We start from the raw sequence: 20,606 nt of genomic DNA on the forward strand, positions 1-20,606 counted from the left end.
ACATTAAGCAGTGCAATCCCTAAAGGGTACATTTCTCTCTAAACCACTAAACTCGTGCTAGCGACAGACAGATGCAGCACTTATATGACCCCTCAACCTGGTTTCTACTTTATGTGCTTCTACCTGGCCACATTCTTTGTAGTAGAGAGCATAAACATGCCACCTCCTTTCAGTAACAAATCCTGAGCCTGTTCAATTTGGCATGTAATTAGAAGATTCAAACAAAAGATCACATCAGCTGCAGGTCAGCAACAAACTCTTTTGTGTCCTCAGAAAGCACGTAGAAGTATTAAGATGATGCTGCCACTCCACAATTTTTAAGATATACAGTAGATGGAGAAATGGTCATTCTTTCCCCACACCAAACAAAATACCAATATGTAACAGAGCTGCTACTTTTGGACAGCTGGTTTTGTGTATATGTTCAAAGAGCTGCACTGAGCTAGCCAGCACAATAGCTGTTAATTTTAGTATGTGCATGAATGGTATTGAGTGGCTTGGTGTTTTTATGCATAATATACTTATGGAAGTATTTAAAAAAACACAAGACTTATTACAAGATTATGTAGAAAGATGATTAGATATAATAACCATTATCTTTGTGTCTCCATATTGTTTTGAATATATTTGATGCCACCAGAGGCCCATGGAAGAGAAAGTGAAAGAAATTAGGTAAGACCACTATCACATTTTGCACTACAATATTTTTTAAAAGCTTCCTTTTAATAAAAACTAACTATTCACAATAAAAAAAATGTCCATGACTTTCCCTGCAGTGTTTGTAATGCTGTGGGACTGTCTGAAAACTTGGAAGGTGAAATTGACAAGGGATGGATTATAAAACAAAAATGAAATTAGCTCATCTGATTTCATTTTGAATCTAAGAGAAATGCAAAAAGTAAACTGATTAAGTAGTGAGAAGTAAATTAGATTTATTTTTTTTCTATGTTCAATAATCTCAGTTGCTGTTGGTAATGATACCATAGATAAGAACACCTGCTTTGAAGATTTCACTTTTAACCAAAGAATGCCCCTCTTTTTTGAGAGACAGGGTGAAATTCCAGCCCCATCAAAGTCAATGGTAATTTTGGCATTGATTTGATGGGGCTAGAATTTCACTTACAGTCTTTAAAATTATTAGGATTCATGGAGTAACAAGTTTATAAACCTTTACACTATTTTGTAATTTGTGGAATTCACTATATAGCAGAAACAGTATGTATTTGGAATGATTGCCTCAAACATTTTGATTTTGCAAGCCAGAAAACCAATTATTAAAAGAAAACAGGCTGAAAATATGTTTAAAATATGCAATCGCATATACATTGTGAAGTTCTAGCGTGTGTCCTCTTTTCTGGCTTTAGGACTTTTTTTCTCCCTAAGAGTTTTGTATGTTATTACTACTATATTTAAAAAAATAATTCAGAACAAATATTCAATTATATATATATTAGGGATGTTAAGTGATTACAAAAATTAATCATGCAATTAAACAAATTAATCATGTGATTAATCGCACTGTAAAACAATAATAGAATACCATTTATTCAAATATTTTTGGATGTTTTCTACATTTTCAAGTATATTGATTTCAGTTACAACACAAGAATACAAAGTGCAGAGTGCTCATGATATTTATTTTGATTACAAATATTTGCACTATAAAAACACAAGAAATAATATATTTCAATTCACCTAATACAAATACTGTGGTGCAATCTCTTTATAGTGAAAGTTGAACTTACAAATGTAGAATTATGTAAAAAAACAAAACAAAACCCTGCATTCAAAAATAAAACAATGTAAAACTTTAGAACCTACAAATCCACTCAGTCCTGCTTTAACCAATTGCTCAGACAAACAAGTTTGGTTACAAAAAGAAAAGGAGTACTTGTGGAACCTTAGAGACTAACAAATTTATTTGAGCATAAGCTTTCATGAGCTACAGCTCACTTCATCGGATGCACAAATTAATTAATGCATTATTTTTTTTAACAAGCATCGTCAGCATGGAAGCATGTGCTCTGGAATGGTGGCCGAAGCATGAAGGGACATATGAATGTTTAGCATATCTGGCATGTAAATACCTTGCAAAACCAGCTACAAAAGTGCCATGTGAACACTTGTTCTCATTTTCATGTGACCTTGTAAATAAGAAGCAGGCAGCATTATCTCCCGTAAATGTAAACAAACTTGTTTGTCTTAGCAATTGGCTGTACAAGATGTAGAACTGTGTGGACTTGTAGGCTCTAAAGTTTTGCATTGTTTTGTTTTCTGAGTGCAGTTATGTAACAAAAAAAATCTACATTTGTAAAAACACTACAGTATTTGTATGAGGTGAACTGAAAAATTCTATTTCTTTTGTTTATCATTTTTAGAACGTAAATATTTTAAATAATAATATTATAAAATGAGCTCTGTACACTTTGTATTCTGTGTTGTAATAGAAATCAATATATTTGAAAATGTAGAAAAACATCCAAAATATTTAATAAAATTTCAATTGGTATTCTATCATTTAACAGTGCAATTAATCGCGATTATTTTTTTTTAATTGCAGTTAATTTTTTTGAGTTAATCGCTTGAGTTAACTGCGATTAAATCAACAGCCCTAATATATATATATTTTCTTGTTAAAACTCATTTTTGTTTAACAAAATGGTAGCACCTACCAACACAAAAGTCCTAATCCAAATTCTATTGAAGTCAATGGTAAAATTCCAAAATTGCAGTCTACCATTGTCTCCAACATGCTTTTGATCAGACCCTAAGATTCTTACAGTATATTAAAAAATATCAGCAAAAAAAAAGTTTGACAGAGTAATAAACATGAAAATAATATATCTACCTTCTGTTGATGATAAATGTAAATGGCCCCTACTCAGGCTCATCTTGCTTGGCCATTACTATGCATACTCATTGTAGGCAGGTAAATACAAATGTAACTCATAGAGCATCCCAGACAAATTCCTTAATGAAATACTGAAGCGTTTGCTTCTATTTTGTTACATTGCTTTAGGGCAGCTTTTCACATTTTAACTACAGCAGAAGTTGGTAATGGAAAGCAGATTGGTTATCCTAATCTCAGTCTTCATTCAAAAGCAATAAAACCAATCAAGCTATTTGACTTAAATAGTGCTGAAACTTGTATTACAGTAGCAGCAAATTAGCCCAATGACAGGCAGTTGGAAAGCTGAACCAGAACCCTGTATAGAAGATTGAAACTGGATCAGAGGAAAGCAATTACAAATTCATAACTATTGTGATACAGGAGGGCCAGGGAGCAGTGGAAGTGGAAGTGCTGGGGGGGGGGGGGGGGGAAATATAAACTCAAGGCTAATTAAGGTGTGGTTCCCTGTAGACTTGGCAAGGTGGCTGCAGGTTAATTGGAGCACCTGCAGTCAATTAAGGCCCTGTTAGGAACCTAATAAAACTCCCCTGTGTCAGGCAGGTAGAGGAGGATTGGAGTGTAGAGTGATTTTGGAGACCTGAGAACTGGAGTAAGGGAGACCCTGTCCCCCTGCCCCAGCATTTAAGGACTGAGGATAACCCCACCGAAGGGGGATGAGGGTAAGAAACCCACAGGGGTTGAGAGGGGCTGGGACTCAGAGTGAGGAGCAAACCCAGACCTCTTCCCTTCTCTACCACCTTCCTGGGCTAATAGTAGGGACCACAGCACCCAAGAGCAGGGGCAAAGGGTGGTATCTTAGAAGAAAAGTGCAGGATCCACTGAACTAAAATTGCCACATGTAGTTTTAGAAGTAAGATTTCTGTGCTGTGAACATAGTCCAGGGGGGTTTATTAAGTTCCTAACAGGGCCTTAATTGACTGCAGGTGCTCCAATTAACCTGCAGCCACCTTCCCCAGTCTACAGAGAACCATGCCTTACTCAGCCTTGAGCTTGTATATTTCCCCTCTAGTGCACTCCCGCTGCTCCCTGCCCCTCCTGTATCACACTATGCACAGACAAAATCTTTAAGATTTGTTACTAAAGTTCAATCTTTGTTACTAAAGTTCAGTAATTTTAAAACAGTGCTATAATAATGATGATGATAATAAATAAAGTCAGAAAATCTAGAGCTTCCTCAAACTAAATTCTGACCCTATATCACACCACCATATGCAATCCACCAAATGGAAATACTTTGTTACAACAACTTTTTAAACTCTACATGTTGATTACAACTGAAAATGTAACTGTCTTCACAAGTGCCTCAGCATGTCTTAATGTTAATTGCCATCACTGGATGTATTACTGGACATCCATCCATCAATCAATAATGAAAGAGAATTAAATTAGCTTTACAAAAATATAGGAGAAAGTACTAATGACTCACTATAAGTACCTTAAAACTAAAAAAAAAAAAAAATATTCCCTGAGCTTGATTAAGTGGAAAACATGTTGGCAGGCATGATCACTAACCAGTGAAAAAGTATGTTTTATATATATATATATATATATATATATATATATATATTTTGGAGAAACCGGGTGGCTGAGGTAACTTTTATTGGACCAACTGCAGTCGGTGAAAGACACGCTTTCAGTCTCCACAGAGCACTTGCTCATGTCTGGGGTGATATATATTTTACACATCCCATTATAGTCTAACAAACTAACTTCCTTTCCTTGTTACAGCGTAAACACTCTTCCCATGAGTCATTTTTGGTGGAATATGTCAGAATACTTTGTTACCGAGCCTGACTTTAAGGAGAATATTGACAATTCTTCTAACATTATAGATTCTGCATGTTTATTTGTCCCATGATTTCCTGTTAGCAAGTTGCACAGATTGTTTCTAGGGAAATATTTTGGCATCTTTTGGGTGTTTATAATGGACTATATAGCCCACTTTTTCATATGTCATATATTACCAAGTGGCAAAGTCTTCAACTTTAGGAACTCTTTTTTAATTGATTCAGTAACAGCATTTTACATCCTATGGCTATATCCATACAATCGACTCTTTTCCTTACTGAGACATACTGTTCTGTTTGACTATACCTATTGGGTATTTAACTGGGTTAAATTCTCAATGTTCAGAAAAGTTCTAAGGAATTTATTGTCAAAAAATGTTTCTAAACTTTAAGATTAAATATTGCCAGTTGACCTTTTTTAACCTTTTCTCCCACCCTTTATTTGTATTGATTTTATTTTTAAACAGATGCTTAAAATGAAGTGGCTTCTTCACCATGGAGTCTTGAAATACATTTTTTTTAAATCAAAGTTCTAAGAATTTCACATTCCTAGAGCTCAATTAACTAAGGAAAGAGTCACAATATATATTTTAAGAACAGCTCAAACTGCAACAACTATATCTGCATAAAAAAGGTTAAACAAGTGTTTCTTTTCTAACAGTGTGAAACCTTCTAAGAGAAGAAGGATGATCAAGTGGTTAGAGCACTAGCCTGAGACCTGGGTTTAATTCCCTGACCTTCAGCAAGTCATTTAGAGCTTGTGTACATTACCCACTGGATCAACAGGCAGCTATCGATGCAGTGGGGGTCAATGATTGTCTAGTCTAGATGTGATAAATCAACCACCAAGCGCTCTCCTGTCGACTCCGGTACTCCACCAGAGTGAAAGGCACAGGCGGAGTTGATGGGGGAGTGTCAACTGTCTACTTTCCACAGTGAAAACACCACAGTAAGTAGATCTAAGTACATTGATTTCAGCTATGTTGTTCACATAGCTGAAATGGAGACCAGGCCTTAGTCTGCAAGTGCTTCAGTTCCCTATCTCACAGGGATGTTGTGAGGATAAATACATTAAAGATCATGAGGTGCAAGATACTACAGTGATCTTAAATATCTTAAGATCTTAAATAAAGCCTTATAGATCCAGGCTGGGAGGAAAAAAGGAAAACTAGCTAAAATTAAGGTCGAGAAACTCTCTAGGAAAGAGGGAGTTAAGCTTAGAGTAGCTGAAAACAAAATGGCCACTGTAGGATGCAGGTTTTTCATCTGTCTCTTCCATGTTACAAAAGCCAGATAACAGAGGAACATGGCAGCTATAAGAAGGAAAATTCACACTAGAATGGTCAAAAAAAGTATCAGGTCAGAATGGGAGAGATTGTATGCCTTTTACATGCCCCAGAGTTGTTTGGTGGAAGGTATTTTCCAACTTTTTAATGTTGGAGCCATGTGTCCTTCTGTTTTCCTTGGCTGCAGCTGCTTCAGGTGTTCAAAGATTGGTACTGCTGCATCATACCCTACTCTGAAATACTTTTCAGGGTCTTTTGTTTTAAAGGCTTGCTGTAATTCAAGACCTGAAAATTTTGCAGGCTGAATAGTTAGTAATAGTTTGTAATTTTAAAGTTACTTTATCTGAACTATTAATAAGGTTAAATTTCATTGCAGGAGACTGCATAAAGTTTTTGTATTAACTATTTTTAGCCATGGAGATTCTGCACTGGACATTAGTGCAATGCCTGCCATAAGCTCTTCTGTACTGTATTTACCAAATCAAGAGTGACCTTTGCAGCATCCCATGATATCACCAGGTTCCAGTACTTTTTTTTTTGTAAGTTTAAGTGCTTTACTACTGAAATAAAATGGCCCTGCTGTAATAAAACGGCCTTCTCAATCCCAGACTAGATCCTTATGACCTCTATTACTATAGTATCTGAGTGTCTCACAATCTTTAACATATTTATCCCTGTGAGATTGGGAGGTATTAGCCCCATTTTATAGATGGGGAACAGAGGCACTACAGGCATGTCTACACTGCAGTTGAGTGTGAGTCTCTCAGCCTATGTTGACAGACTTCTGGTAGCTTGATCTGAACTAGCATACTACAAATAGCAGTGTGGATGTTGCAGTATGAGCTAGCAACTCAAGCTCAGATCCAAGGGATAGGGTGAGTCCATGCTCAGGCGACTAGCCCAAGCCACCATCTCTGCTGCAATATCTAAACTGCTGTTTTTAGCTGAGTTAGCATGAGTCTATCTACCTGAGCTGGGAAGCTTGCTCCCAGCTGCAGGGTAGGCATGCCCAACCAGACAAAATAACTTACCCAATGTCACACAGGAAGCATCCTGCAGAGCAACAAATTGAACTTCCATCTCTAAAGCCCCAGACTGGCACTCTAACTATTGTGCCTTCCTTCCTCTGATGTTCAGCTGGGTGCAAGTTTTGATAGAGACCATTTTTATCCTCTTTGGTCTTTACTATGACTCCAACTTGCCAAACACAATCAATGCTGCTTCTGAGTCATAACTAAGGCATATTCATTTAATTTTTCCATCTATGAAAGGACTTCAAAACCCAGTTCTAGAGTAATCAGTGTTTATACCATTGTATTTCATTTTGACGAATGTACAACTTGTATTTTGGGCTTTAATCCAGCGTGACAGTTTGTCCCCCTAGTGTTCTTGTTTTGTGAGCTTACTTTCTTGTGATGGACTGCCTGTATTCTTCATGGTACACATATTTTGACAATCTGGTGGTATTAATTGGTCTCTCTGGAGTTTTCTGTAATAAATCTGTCTCACTGGCAGTCAGAAGTATGTGTGACCTCTCTGCCTTCCTTACCTTCACTGTTCAGTGGAGACCATACAAGAAAGACATGAGGAAACACAACAAACTTGGACTGGAAATCACTTTTTTCCTCCTTTGCATGTAACCATACTGGATGTAAGAAATGGACAATGAGGAGCTTATTCTATTTTAAATCTCTTTTCTACATTCTCTTCCATTATATTTAATATAGAAGTCTCATACTGCTGAATCCATTCTTTCAAGATCAGCAGCTTTTTTTAATAGATCTGCACCTAGCTTTCAACCTTCCTAAAAGGAAGAAGAAAAAAAAAAACTAAACAGAAAAACTACCCAGTAATATTCAGGCAGGTTTCCAGCACAAATGTTAGCAAATGTCCAGGTATAAATATTGATGCAGCCAATATTTTCATAGAGGGATTTTCTGCAATAATGTGCAGGCTGTCAAACTAAACTCATCATTTCATCTATATATATGGTAGACAAAGTCCAAGAAATAGTGAGCGGACATTGTCCTCTTTGAATGCATTGTGGCCTAAAAACAGACCTACTGTAGGTATACTTAGAAAGTTCATTGTGGTTTCAGCAGTATTTTCAATTTGAACTTTTGGAAATCTCTCAAACATTAATATCTCTAAAATCAGGATAAACTTTTAAGCGTATGCTATATAATTCATATTAATATAAGGTGAAATTTATGTCTCTTTTCTTTCCAAATGTCTTAATTCATTTTACAATAATGTCATAATAAAACACTTATAAAATCATACAGAAAACACATTAAAATTATTAAATAAAGGACTGTCTGGGTTGAGCAGTAATCTTTAATGAATAACAGTCATCATATTGTATCTTTTTCTGTTCAGAAATACATACAGATTTGTTAAGAATTATTTGGACATTTTATGGTGAAATTTATTTCCCTAAATGAATAGTTCATGTACAATCGGTTGGGACTGTTATTAGAATCCAGTCTCTGAGCTATAGCTATGCCAGTCATAAGCTGTGATACTGTCCTTGTTTCCTCATTGAAGATTTACAAATTAACCAACACAGTATAGATGCAATCCTGGCTCCATAACATTCAATGGAAGTGTTGCCATAGAATTAAGCAGAGCCAGGATTTCCCCCCCTTGAGCTTGGAAGTACAAATATTACTATCAAATATAGAATTTGAAATTCAATTCTGGTAAATATTTGATCATTCAAGCTTTAATTTCACTCTTTGCAGACATTTAGAAAACTAAATTTCAATCACGCCAATGTTCATAATTAACATGAAAGGTTTGCACACATGGTCAGCATTAGGTTTTTAATTTGGATGCAAATTTCTGGAAAATACTTTCTGCAAATCTCTTAATTCCAACATTAGTTTTGCTTGGTAACAGCAAGTATGTTTTCCCCTTCATTTTAAGGTTACATAAATACTTGTATTTCAGGGATTGGTAACCTAGTTACTGCAAGGGCTGACATACATTAGCTTGCAGTGCTGTAGGGATAGATGCTATAAGATGCATGGGGATGGATAAAGGTTTTCTATTCTAATGGAGTCTTCTTCGTCTGACTCTTGGAAATACCAAAGACGATAAACACTGGCTGTCTGACTAGTGTCTTCTACTAGCCAGAACATGGAACTAAACTGCATGGCTTAACTTCATGTAGAAGAACATTATGGGCTATTAGTTCAATGCATAATTAAGACTGTTTAAAATATGACTCTTTATCAGGCAATTTCAGGATGAAGGATTTCTTAAAAGGTAAAATCTGAATAAATTAGACCACAATAGTAGCTTTTGAATCTTTATATTCCATAATATCAAAACTAACTTTAATCATTTATATGTATGGATCACTGACCAAATATATTGTAATTAAAGGCTATTAATGGCTCCATAGCCTGTGATCTATTGGGTCAATATGGAGATTCTGTATGTCCAGTGAATCTGTGCAAACAATTCTAATGATATAGTCAATCTATATGAAATGACAGTGCTGTAATGCATCAGCTCTTTCTAAAAATGAAATTACTCACTGGATTTTTTATGAAGCATGGGAGAGAAGATGAGGGGTCAAATATTGAAAATTAGACTTAAGTGTAATTGCAAAGACTTAAGCATATACATATGTTTTATGCATGTGAATAACCCCACGAAAGTCAATGGTCCTTCCATGTGCATAAAGTTATGCAGGTTTACAAGTTTTTGAAGGACAAGAAAATTTTTGTTTTGCTAAACGATGCTGCCTCTCTATATATAGAACAAAAAAACCTGATAAATTGTTGTTCCCAAGACACAAACATATTAAACTGAAGTTAATCACAATGCTTTATAGCCTTCCCCCTCCAAAAAATTGATTCTCAGTAACAACTTTAACAGTTTATTTCAGAGAAAAAGAAGCTTGAGGTTTGCAGCAAAGATTAAGATATTTCATTTTATTTTTAAGCTTTCACACCTGTGAATGTCTTCTCTGATGTGCCTAATATTCCACAGAAAACATAATATCCTGCAACAAGATTGTGCGTTAATTAATTATATTTTGGGTGAAATAGTTTAGTTTAGGTAAAAGGACTTGATTATGGGGACAATAGCATACCTCCATTATCCACACCAGGCTGACTTTTACACTGAATTCATTGAAATCAATGAGAACTTTTTAAACACCAATGACCTGTTGTGGTCCCATAATTTTCAATAAACTATAGCCTGTTTTTTATTTTAATTTAAGTGGCTTCAGCTGACAAAGTCCAGCAACTTTTCACACCTGAAATATAAACTCCTTCAAACAGAAGTTCATTCTGGAAAACCTGACAGATCCTAAGTTAGAGTAGTGCAATGGTAATGCTTTCATAGAATATTGAATATCAGGGTTAGAAGGAACCTCAGGAGGTCATCTAGTCCAACCCCCTGCTCAAAGCAGGACCAATCCCCAACTAAATTATCCCAGCCAGGACTTTGTCAAGCCTGACCTTAAAAACCTTGAAGGAAGGAGATTCCACCACCTCCCTAGGTAACCCATTCCAATACTTCACAACCTCCTAGTGAAAGTTTTTCCTAATATCCAACCTAAACCTCCCCCACTGCAACTTGAGACCATTACTCCTTGTTCTGGTTTGATCTTTTAAAACGTAAGTCAATGTCTATTTTTCTAAGATGGTTTTATCTTCTGAACTTTTGCCAATTTCTAGGCCTAATGTAACTTATTCACTCATTACCTTATAGTTGAGTCTAGTATAGAAATGCAAATGACACCAAAGAAGCCAATACCTTATCTTTTTTAGACCAATTGGAATATAATGCATTGGGCTGACTTTGCTCACTTTTCATATGATTTTTATGTAAAAAATAGGTATGATGTTCCAAAAGAGATGCTATTCAAACAAAAATCCCTTTCACAGTATGCTATCCTGCAGGAGCATCATAAAAACACCACAAAAAAACTGAGCAAGAAGATGAATATTTTAAAAGTGCTTTGGGCAATGTTAATTTGTATTTTTCACGTTTCATATGAGAACACAGCAATTATTAATTACTATTTATTAGTAGTAGCACCAGTATTAGGGTCAATACTCCTTTGTGAGAATGTGTACTTTGAAGATATACTGGTAACAAAACACAGATGTGATCAAAGAACATAAAAATGGAAGGGATTTCCTGAGTCATGAAGTCCAGTCCCCTGCCAACTCCATCATAGATACATGTTGCACTGATGTCATACAGAGAATATGTATGGGATTTTCAAAATCATTCAGTGTTGGCCTTATACTGCTCCCACTGAAATCTGTGGTGACTTCAGTAGCAATAAAGTAAGGCCAATGCAGAGTGATTTTGATAAGCCCACCCTTATTCTCTCTGTGCCTCGCTTCTTCATCCGTAAATTGGAGGTAATAAACTTCCCTACTTTACAGCAGTGTAAGGAGGATAAATTCATTAATGCTTCTGAAGCTCTCAGATGCTATAATGGTGGGTTCCAATACCCCATCTGGATGTTTCTTATAATAATACAGGTCAAACAGTAGGATATGAGAATATGAACACCAAACTTGAATATATTTTAAATATAATGGGCACTCTTGAAAAAGCTTTTTGCCATTCAGTAATACTGTATATTAATGGCATGAGCAGGTATCCCTCATTTTTAAGTTTAAGAAATACCTTCCTTCATGGTAAAAAGCTAAAGGAAAACAATTTAAGGGTATTTAGCGCAAGTGCTCATATCTTGTAATATCTGATCTGATTTCTGTTATAATTTATTGAACATTCTGGGATTCAGAAATACAAAATTTGTCTCTCTCTCTATGCTTCTTACTCTGTGTATGTACAGTTCCTAGCATAATCGGGTCCTGAACACAACTGGCCTCTTTGCTATTGTAATAAAAATAATAATTTAATCACTTATCTACACTTGTACATTCCGAATCCATGTGTCTTCTGCGCGGATATCGTCTATCTTACATATACACATCTTTCACATTTGACCTGACTGGCTACGGACTATGTGCTGTGTGTAGGCTCCCCTGGAGCTACAAATGAGGGTCTTTTACACCATTTGGGTAAATATTTAAAACTCTGCCCACGTCTATACTTGTCTCTCACGGAATCACCTCCACCAACAATGCCAGCCTTTTCCACCCACTCATCCACTTCTTCCAAAAATTGTCCCCACGCTGTCCTTGATGCTATGCATGGACACTCTCCTGAATGAATCTGTAAGACCACTAGCAACAATTCAAGACATGTCTCTGCTGCAACACCCATAGAAATCAGCCAATTTATGATGGGTTGGTTGTAACTCAATTATGTATAGCTGAGTCAATGACAAGAGAAAAGCCTTCAAGTTGTGTCAATAGCTACCTATGTAACAAACCAGCCTTATTTCCATTTCCCCCCTTTTTGTATTTCATTTTTACTTTCCATGTATCATCACAAATTAGATCTTCATAGTAGAGTATCTCTCACTATGTTCATACAGCACTTACCACAATGGGATCCTTACCATGATTGGGGTCTCTAGATGCTACTGCAATACAAGTAATAACAATAATATTGTCTTTCTCATATGGAATATCTGCATTGACTCAAAAGACACAGACAGGCTGCTGCTCACATTCAACATCTGTGACTATGATGGAATAATTTTGTTACTCCTTTTCTGGAGTATCTCTTTTCCCCCTGTCTTTTTTTTTTTTGGCTTTAAATTGTATATTGGATCATCTGGCGCCTAATTGTGTTTTCTGAGTGACAGAGTATGCTTTTACTTTGCCATATTTGATTTTCAGAGACTGTGGATGCTTCTACAGACTTGGCTAATAGTTCTGTTTGTCTGCCAGGGAAATCAACAGACCAAGATAGAATTGTGTACATGAAACTCCCTATTCAATCATCAAGCACATTTTTGGGATGCAGGAATCTTATTTGGCATTTCTCTCCATATTTTTAGGTGTAGTTAGCACAGCTCAGAAAAGGTATGTGACATCTGTGCAGCTTTGACTTTAGTATAACATTCTAAGGTCAGAAGGGAGCATAGTGGTCATCTACTCTGACTTTTTGTATAGCACAGGCTAGAGAACTTCTCCAAAATTTCAAAAAAATATATTTTAGAAAAAAATCTGGATTTAAAAATTCTGATACAGAGTTGACCACAGCCCTTGGTAAATTGTTTCAATAGTTAATTACCCTCCCTGTTAAAAATGTATGTCCTAGTTCCAGTCTGAAATAACGGAACATTTGTATGTCATTTTACATGAAGAGGCTCAGATAGAAATTGCTGTATGGCTAGAGCTCTTCTAATTGACCCTAATCAATTTTGCATTTGCTCATTACATCAAAAATCTGCACTTCCAGTGCCAAAAGACTGAATGACATGATTTGGAGAGCTATGCAAAATATTTGTCTTCTGCTAACTCAGGAGGTACATACCACCTCAGGCTGTGATTTCATTTTGCATAAGCTAAGCGGTGCTGGCCTGGTCAGTGTGAAGGATTTTACTCTTTGATTTCTGAATAATACTACTTTCCAAACATATCTGCTATCCCCAAGTTCTTGGTCATGTTCCCCTCTGGAATGAGGGATTATGGCAGTTTAATTTGCCTCATTTTTATTCAAAGATTCTATTCTGCAGAGGAGCTGTGACAGCACAAAGCAGCCCTTACAGCAGCTTAGCCAGCTACTAGAAAGATTCCTGTGGCTCAGTGGGATTTCTCAGATAACATACAATTGCCATATTGGCTCCTAAGCCAACCCCTTACTAGCTGTCATCACAAATACGTAACTAGAATAAAGGGGATATAGCCAAAACCCCAACAATCTGAGACGCAGAAACTGGCCTTGAGGAGTACTGGAAACCTGTGTAAATAGGAGCTGTAGTCAAGGTTGTATCACATAATCACAGAAATGTAAGGCTGAAAGGGACCTCAAGAAGTCATCAAGTCCAGCCTCCTGCGCTGAAGCAAAAACAAGTAAAACTAGACCATACCTGACGGCTGTTTGACTGGGTTTAGTCTCTATTAAATCCGTGAACTACTGTTACTGACAGTCTTTGTGTGGAGCTCTTTAGGGAAAATCAGATGCTGCAGGAAGTGATATTGATGGTTTGGGAAATGGCAGCTTGGCCCTCATAATCTATTTATTCAACACCATAAAATATCCATAAGGGGTAGCATGCTTTTGGAGGTTTCATCTTTTGCACAAAATGAAAATCCCAAACCTTGACCACTTAAAGATCCCATGACACTTTTTGTAAGAGCAGGGGTATCCTGGCAAAATTTGAGGAAGATCTTATAGGAGTCATACATGGTTCCTCAAAAAAGGAGGAAGAATTGTAACTAACTTTTATATTGCTATAGGCTACGAGTCTTAATAAGACATTCTATATGCTTAAAATCCCTCCTGCAGTTTCAAGTGGATACAGTATTCTTCTACATAGAGAGAAATAATCTTCCTTGGGAATATGTTCCCACATTTGTAAATTGATTTGAGATCCTCAGATAAGACACAATGAGTGAAATCCTGCCCCTGTGAAGTGAATGGGAACTTTGCCATTGACTTCAATGGAGCTAGAATTTCACCATACATAAAATGTATGCAAAATATTGATATGATTATTCAATTATTTTACTCTTTTGTATTGCTATGCACAGTTAAATGTTTGAGATGTTCCATCATCAATGTGGTTGTATTTCAGTATTGGATGAAAGACTCAGAAAGGCTTTCTATCTTTCTAGAAAAAAAAAATAGTGCCTGCATTATAGCAAGAGCCAGCAACTGTACAGCTGCAAAGGTGGTAAGTCACTAATTTACACAAGACACAAGTGTTATTGCCACTGTGATATGAAAACACTTAGGCTTGGTTGTCTTTTACCATGAAAATTCAGAGCTGAGGACCAGTTTTTTTTTTCTGACAATTTTAAAATCAGATATGCTTGGCTGTAGAGTTGCACACATGGAAACAAAATTAGAAATTTGCACTTTCAAATGCTCTTTTGTATTCCTGTAACTCAAAAATGGCTTTTTTAAAAAAGTCTTTGGTGAGAAAATACAAAAGCCATCTTGTTAGGAAAAGCAGCTACTGCATATGCATGAGGATATTACTCAGCAAAAATTCCTTTCAAGGCCTTTCAACACATGAATTTAGTGTGCACGTGCCGCAATCTCTCTGACACCATAAAGCGTCAAAGGCTCCATTACTGTCTCCTGGCTTATAATCTGTGAACTAATAAGTTACATGATACAGAATTGTTAGTCTCTTTTTCCAGCATTATTCCTTCTGGGTGAAAATTAAACAAATGAGATGAAATAGAAAAATAGGTATTAACATCCAACAAACTTGTTTAAAAATATTACAATGTATTTCGCGTAATATTGTATACCTATCAGTTACTGTCATTTAAATGAAGAATTCAAACCAAACTCATTTAGATTCATTATTTTATAATCATTACTGAAAAAGAATACATCAAATTTCAGCAGGTAAGTAGGCTTGAAAAGTCACTTTACTAAGGCACACTCCTTGAGAGTGTAGAAGAGGGGGATCAAACTTCATTTTATAGAATATTTTGTAGACAGAAACATGCACACTAATTTTAGTCCTTTTTTAAATCTGCTTTAGCCCCATCAGTAAAAGTGTCATGATGTCAAAGTACTTTTAGCAATGGAGCTATTTTTGGATCAGATGCGGTATGTTTGGTTGTCAGTGTGATTAATAATACTCAGCTTCCTGCAATCCAATTCTACATTATTCACATGAATAATCCGATTGGTGTCAAAAGAACTATTCATATGAGTAGGCTGCAGGATCAACAGTTCTATCCTTGCTTTGTAGAAACTTGGAGCCAAGCTCTGCTTGCCTTGCTCAGAATAAGCCCATGGACCAAATACTGACTTCACTTATATCAGTGTAAAACTAGAATAACTATTGACTTCAGTGGAATTAATATCATTTTAATTTGTGTAAATAAAAGATCAAGAGAACTAGATTGTCTCAAGGAGATCTACATCCAGAGAATATCTTCTCAGTAATGGATTTTTCTCCAACCTATGTGTGAGAGGTTCAACTGACTTCACAGGTGTGTACACACCAGGGTGTGTGTGTGGGGAGAAAGTGGTAGAACTCAATTTGAGACTAACTGTTGCATGACCTACACACTAAGGACTCCACTTCCCTTTGAGGATCTGGGGTCAGTGGAGGGTGGGGGTGTCCCTGTGAATAGGGGCTAGGAGCCCCAAAGTTACTAGAGAAGTACAGGACATCCACATTCATTCTTGAAGATCCTAGACAACCTCAGTTTGGATGCTAAAATGTTGCCTGCTCTATTGGACACAAACTCTCCCATCTCCCACCAGTGCCAAGATTTGTGGAAAGCTCTGCAAGAGAAGTTTACACACTTTCCCCTTTTTCCCCACCCAGGTCATTTTCCACAGAAGAGGATGACTTGAGCCAGAATTTGGCTTGTTGTGACTACCTTGCATAAATAAGGAAATCAAGATTTAACCAACAGTGGAACATTGCTGACATAATTAATCAATCATACCTTATATGACTTGTACATACAATAACAAAACACAACAGTGGGATCAGGCCCGTATTGGGTGTAAATCAATGTACATTGGGATGAAGTGGGCAGTGATGCTGCCCACCAGCATGAAAGAGTGCTAGCTGCCTCCCTACCTGAGGGGAAGGGTCACTAGCATGCCAGCCAAGGCAGGCACCAATGAACAAGCTCGGTGTCCCTTGCCAGAAGAGACTAAGAAAGGGGCTTAGGAGTACCCAGCTTAAGACAAGACCAAGTGACCAAAGCCCAGAAACCTTGTGTGGGGTCCAACCCCACCAAACATACAGCTGCCCTGCCTGGAGAAACCAGGGACTAGAGAAGGATGCCACCCAGGGTCTGCGATGGGGCACTACTAGAGAGAAGCTACTACTACAAATTGAACTACGGGACCCATGCCCTAAACTGAAGAGACTGCAGCAGGAAGCAGCCCAGGGCAGTGGACTTTCCACTGGCAGGCCCCCTACTCAGAGATTGACTGACATAGGCCCCTAGTCTGGGACCTGGTGTAGTAGGAGGGCCAGGTCACCCTACCTCTCCCCAGCCTTAAAGACTGACACACCTTGACCAAGTAGGAAGCTGGGAAAAAAGCACTCCAATCACTAAGCTGCCCAACCTTCCTAACCCCCCCGTTACATACCTCCACTGACTACAAGACAGCTACACCAATTTACACCATCTGTGAATCTGGCCCAATATGCAAATTGGCAAACTGAGCCACAGTGCCCACCTCTTCTGTATATTTGTGACAGATTAAGATATTTACCAAAAGATGAAAGCCTTTAATATTTCAGTCCTTTAATAGGTTTCATAAGCAAGAATTTGCCAACATGTACAGATCAGCATTATTTTGTATATTTTGCACAGATGTTCATAAAATTAATGTAATCTTTTATAATTGCACTTATCATTTGGCCATACACAGAATACTGACTTTAATTACAAAACTCGTGTGCATACTGATGAAGGTTCCTTTATTGCTATATGAGTACAAGCTATAGCCTTTAGAATATTGGCAAATCCTGCAGTATGATTAAATCCTTCTATTCTATGCAGATAGTTTTGGGAAACAGGAAAATTAACATACATAGAAGAAGAATTCTATATTTATGCAAGAGCAGCTAAAAGCTGGTTGGAAGCACCTTGACAGAGAAATCTTGGCTTATTGCAACAACATCCCAAAATGCCTTTGTTAGGTGCCAGCTGGAAGCTTGACATGAACAAGTCAAGCATAACACACTGGCTACTAGATGACTTAAGGTCATATTTTAAAGTCAGAATATTCTGTCTAAATGATAACATATATTTCCATCTGATCTCCAATTTTAAAACATCCACAATGAATAAGCCACCAATTGTTACACAGACAATCTTTCCACATCAAAAAGACAAGCTGTTGCAAAGGTTATTTGTGGAGAATTCCTCATAACGCTAAAGGGTTCATAGTTTATTTTTGTCTTTCAGGCTAAATTCTGTTTGCAATCCTTTTGTTCTGGAGTTACAATAGGAAGGTTCCATGTGAAGGTTTGAATACTTCAGAACTTCAGGGTATGTTCTGACCCATTGACAGCTTACTATCATTCACAGAAGCACCACTTTTCAAAAATTGTAATTGTATTATTTGCTTCAGAATGCTGTCTGCTGGTGGGCCTGCAGGTATTTTGGGAATGCTCAGTGATAAGATGGGGTTTTTGAAATACCTGCTTCTCTCCTTTACTGATTCACTAGCAAAACCAGTCATTAGTATTGACTGGTTTGCTTGAAATTGTCCACATGATAGGTTTATTATTACTCATGACTTTAAAAGATTAGAAACTTTTTGAAAATGAATGTGGCTATTAAGTACAGCAAATATTCAAAATATTGATTTTTCAGCGCACATGTGGTGATCACATATATTAGGTTATTAGACTGGTCCTATTAAAAATTATCCCTTTATATTTCCTCCACTGTCTGGAATTTTTATTGTGTCCTTCAGTTCAGGTCTCTTGCACACATTTTAAAGATCTGTCATTGTACTTGCAAACTTTAGAAGACTAGAAGTTTCCATTGATGCTCTAGATATAAAAGACTATCTTAGGCTCAATTGTAGTGAGGAGGAGGAATTTTTTAATACTTCGTAGTAGAATCAAACTCTGACTAGCTACTTTTCATATCTTTGACACATCTCTAATTCAAACACAACCATTATAAAAGAAATTTCTTTCTACTACAATCATTCAGGTTTTGATGCTTTATTTTACCCTGGTGGTGGTGGTGGTGGTGATGATGATGTCTCATGCCTCGTTTACTCACAGTAATAGACATTTACTCTTCACTGGTAAGGAATCCAGAAACATTTAGTTCCTGTGTGTTAGTAAAATGAGTCGTCTAAATTCTTTCATTTTCTGCTTAATTTGAACTTGTATTTTATTATTGGTTTTAGTGTTATAACACAACAAGCAATCAAACAGAAGTGCTCAACCCTCATGAAGCACCAATAGCAAAAACAACTTGCTGCATCAGATATTTGTCTTGATCTGTCACCCACTGGGTCAAACTTAATAACCAGCAATATTTCAGAAAAATAGAACAAAGTATTTTGATAACATTGTTCTCACAAAAGAGTCAACTCTTAAGCAGGACTTATGCTCCAACTTTGTTGCTAAATTTAAAGGTAGCAAAATATTTAATTTTTCATAGAATATCAGGGTTGGAAGGGACCTCAGGAGGTCATCTTTTCCTTTACTTCTTGCAGTGTTCTGATCTCCCTTTATATTCTAATGCTGCATGTCAAAACACTTTACAGTTGCCATAAATATTCATACTGGATCAACTTATTCTGGAAATTACTCAAGAACCAAGGGATTCAAATAATTCTCTTTACAGGATAGAATGGCTCATGTGCATATGTGTGCATAACATGGGAGTAAACATTTGCTGTGTGTTTCCAGTTGCACCTTGCCATTATTCCATAAAGGAATAGCTGACTACAGCATGCACAGGAACTAGCTGGGATTGATGCAGTTTGAAATGGCAGTATGGTATTTATACATTAAATTATCCCATAAATGCAGGTCTCACATTAAATAGACCACTCGTATTTGGAACCTATAGAGAATGAAGCAGAAAAGAAAGAAAGAGGCCAGGAAGGACTAAGGCACAGGGGACATATATTGAGGGTTGAAGCATGGATTATACAAGAGGAGAAGTCCTGGGTTTTGTATCAAATACTGAAGAGTCCCTAAATCTAGGAGTTGTGAGTGAGCCCTAGTGTAGAGAGGAAAATATGAAGGAAATGGAGGTCCGTAGAATATGTTTCTATGAACACGTATTTAGTATCACATAAGAGTAAAATGAAAGAGTCTGACTGCTTTGAGAAAATAAGATTGTCTAAGACAGTGGTTCTCAACTGTGGTCCACCGTTTGTTCAGGGAAAGCCCCTGGTGAGCTGGGCCCATTTGTTTACCTGCTGCGGCCACAGGTTAGGCCGATTGCGGCTCCTATAGGCCGCGGTACGCCGCTCCAGGCCAATGGAGCAAGTAAACAAACCGGCTCAGCGCGCCAGAGGCTTTCCTTGAACAAATGGTGGACCACAGTTGAAAACCACTAGTCTAAAACATGAAGTTTTTATAGAAATAATTTTGTCTTGCTGAATTTGCATCCGTGATCCACAACTATCAGTGGATCCCACAAAACTCCTATTTCCTTTAGCAATTTACTGAGTAATGCAATGCTTGTACTACAATAATCTATTTGCAGGAAAAAAACCCAAAAAACCATTGCACATTGTCCTGCATTACTGTACACTTATGAGATACCAACAACTGAATACACTTTTACTAGTGAAAGGGTGCATTGACTGAGAGTGTCTCTGTTTTGTGGATTTACAACTCAAGTTTAACTTCATTTTAATGTCGTTTTTCCACAGTTTGTATTTTAATATAGTGTATATAAAAACTGCAGTATTGAAATGGTCTGCTGTTGTAGCAATGCATAAAACTAAGGATTGTTGGAAGAGTCTTGAAGTACCAGAGCCCAAATGGGACTGTAAGCTTTTAAGATAAAGCTCTTTAAATTTAGCTCA

The 20,606-nt window shown here is 36.9% G+C and overlaps 1 long non-coding RNA gene across 1 annotated transcript; it reads left to right on the forward strand.

Moving 5' to 3' along the window:
* The first annotated feature begins 3,456 nt into the window (after nucleotides 1–3,456).
* LOC119853670 lies at nucleotides 3,457–18,753 on the forward strand. Its single transcript, XR_005292173.1, has 3 exons — nucleotides 3,457–3,570; nucleotides 14,717–14,775; nucleotides 16,399–18,753. It is a non-coding gene; the product is annotated as an uncharacterized LOC119853670 (long non-coding RNA).
* Nucleotides 18,754–20,606: the final 1,853 nt, after the last annotated feature.

This window comes from Dermochelys coriacea, chromosome 3 (genome assembly GCF_009764565.3).
Source record: "Dermochelys coriacea isolate rDerCor1 chromosome 3, rDerCor1.pri.v4, whole genome shotgun sequence".
Taxonomy (NCBI): Eukaryota; Metazoa; Chordata; order Testudines; family Dermochelyidae; genus Dermochelys; species Dermochelys coriacea.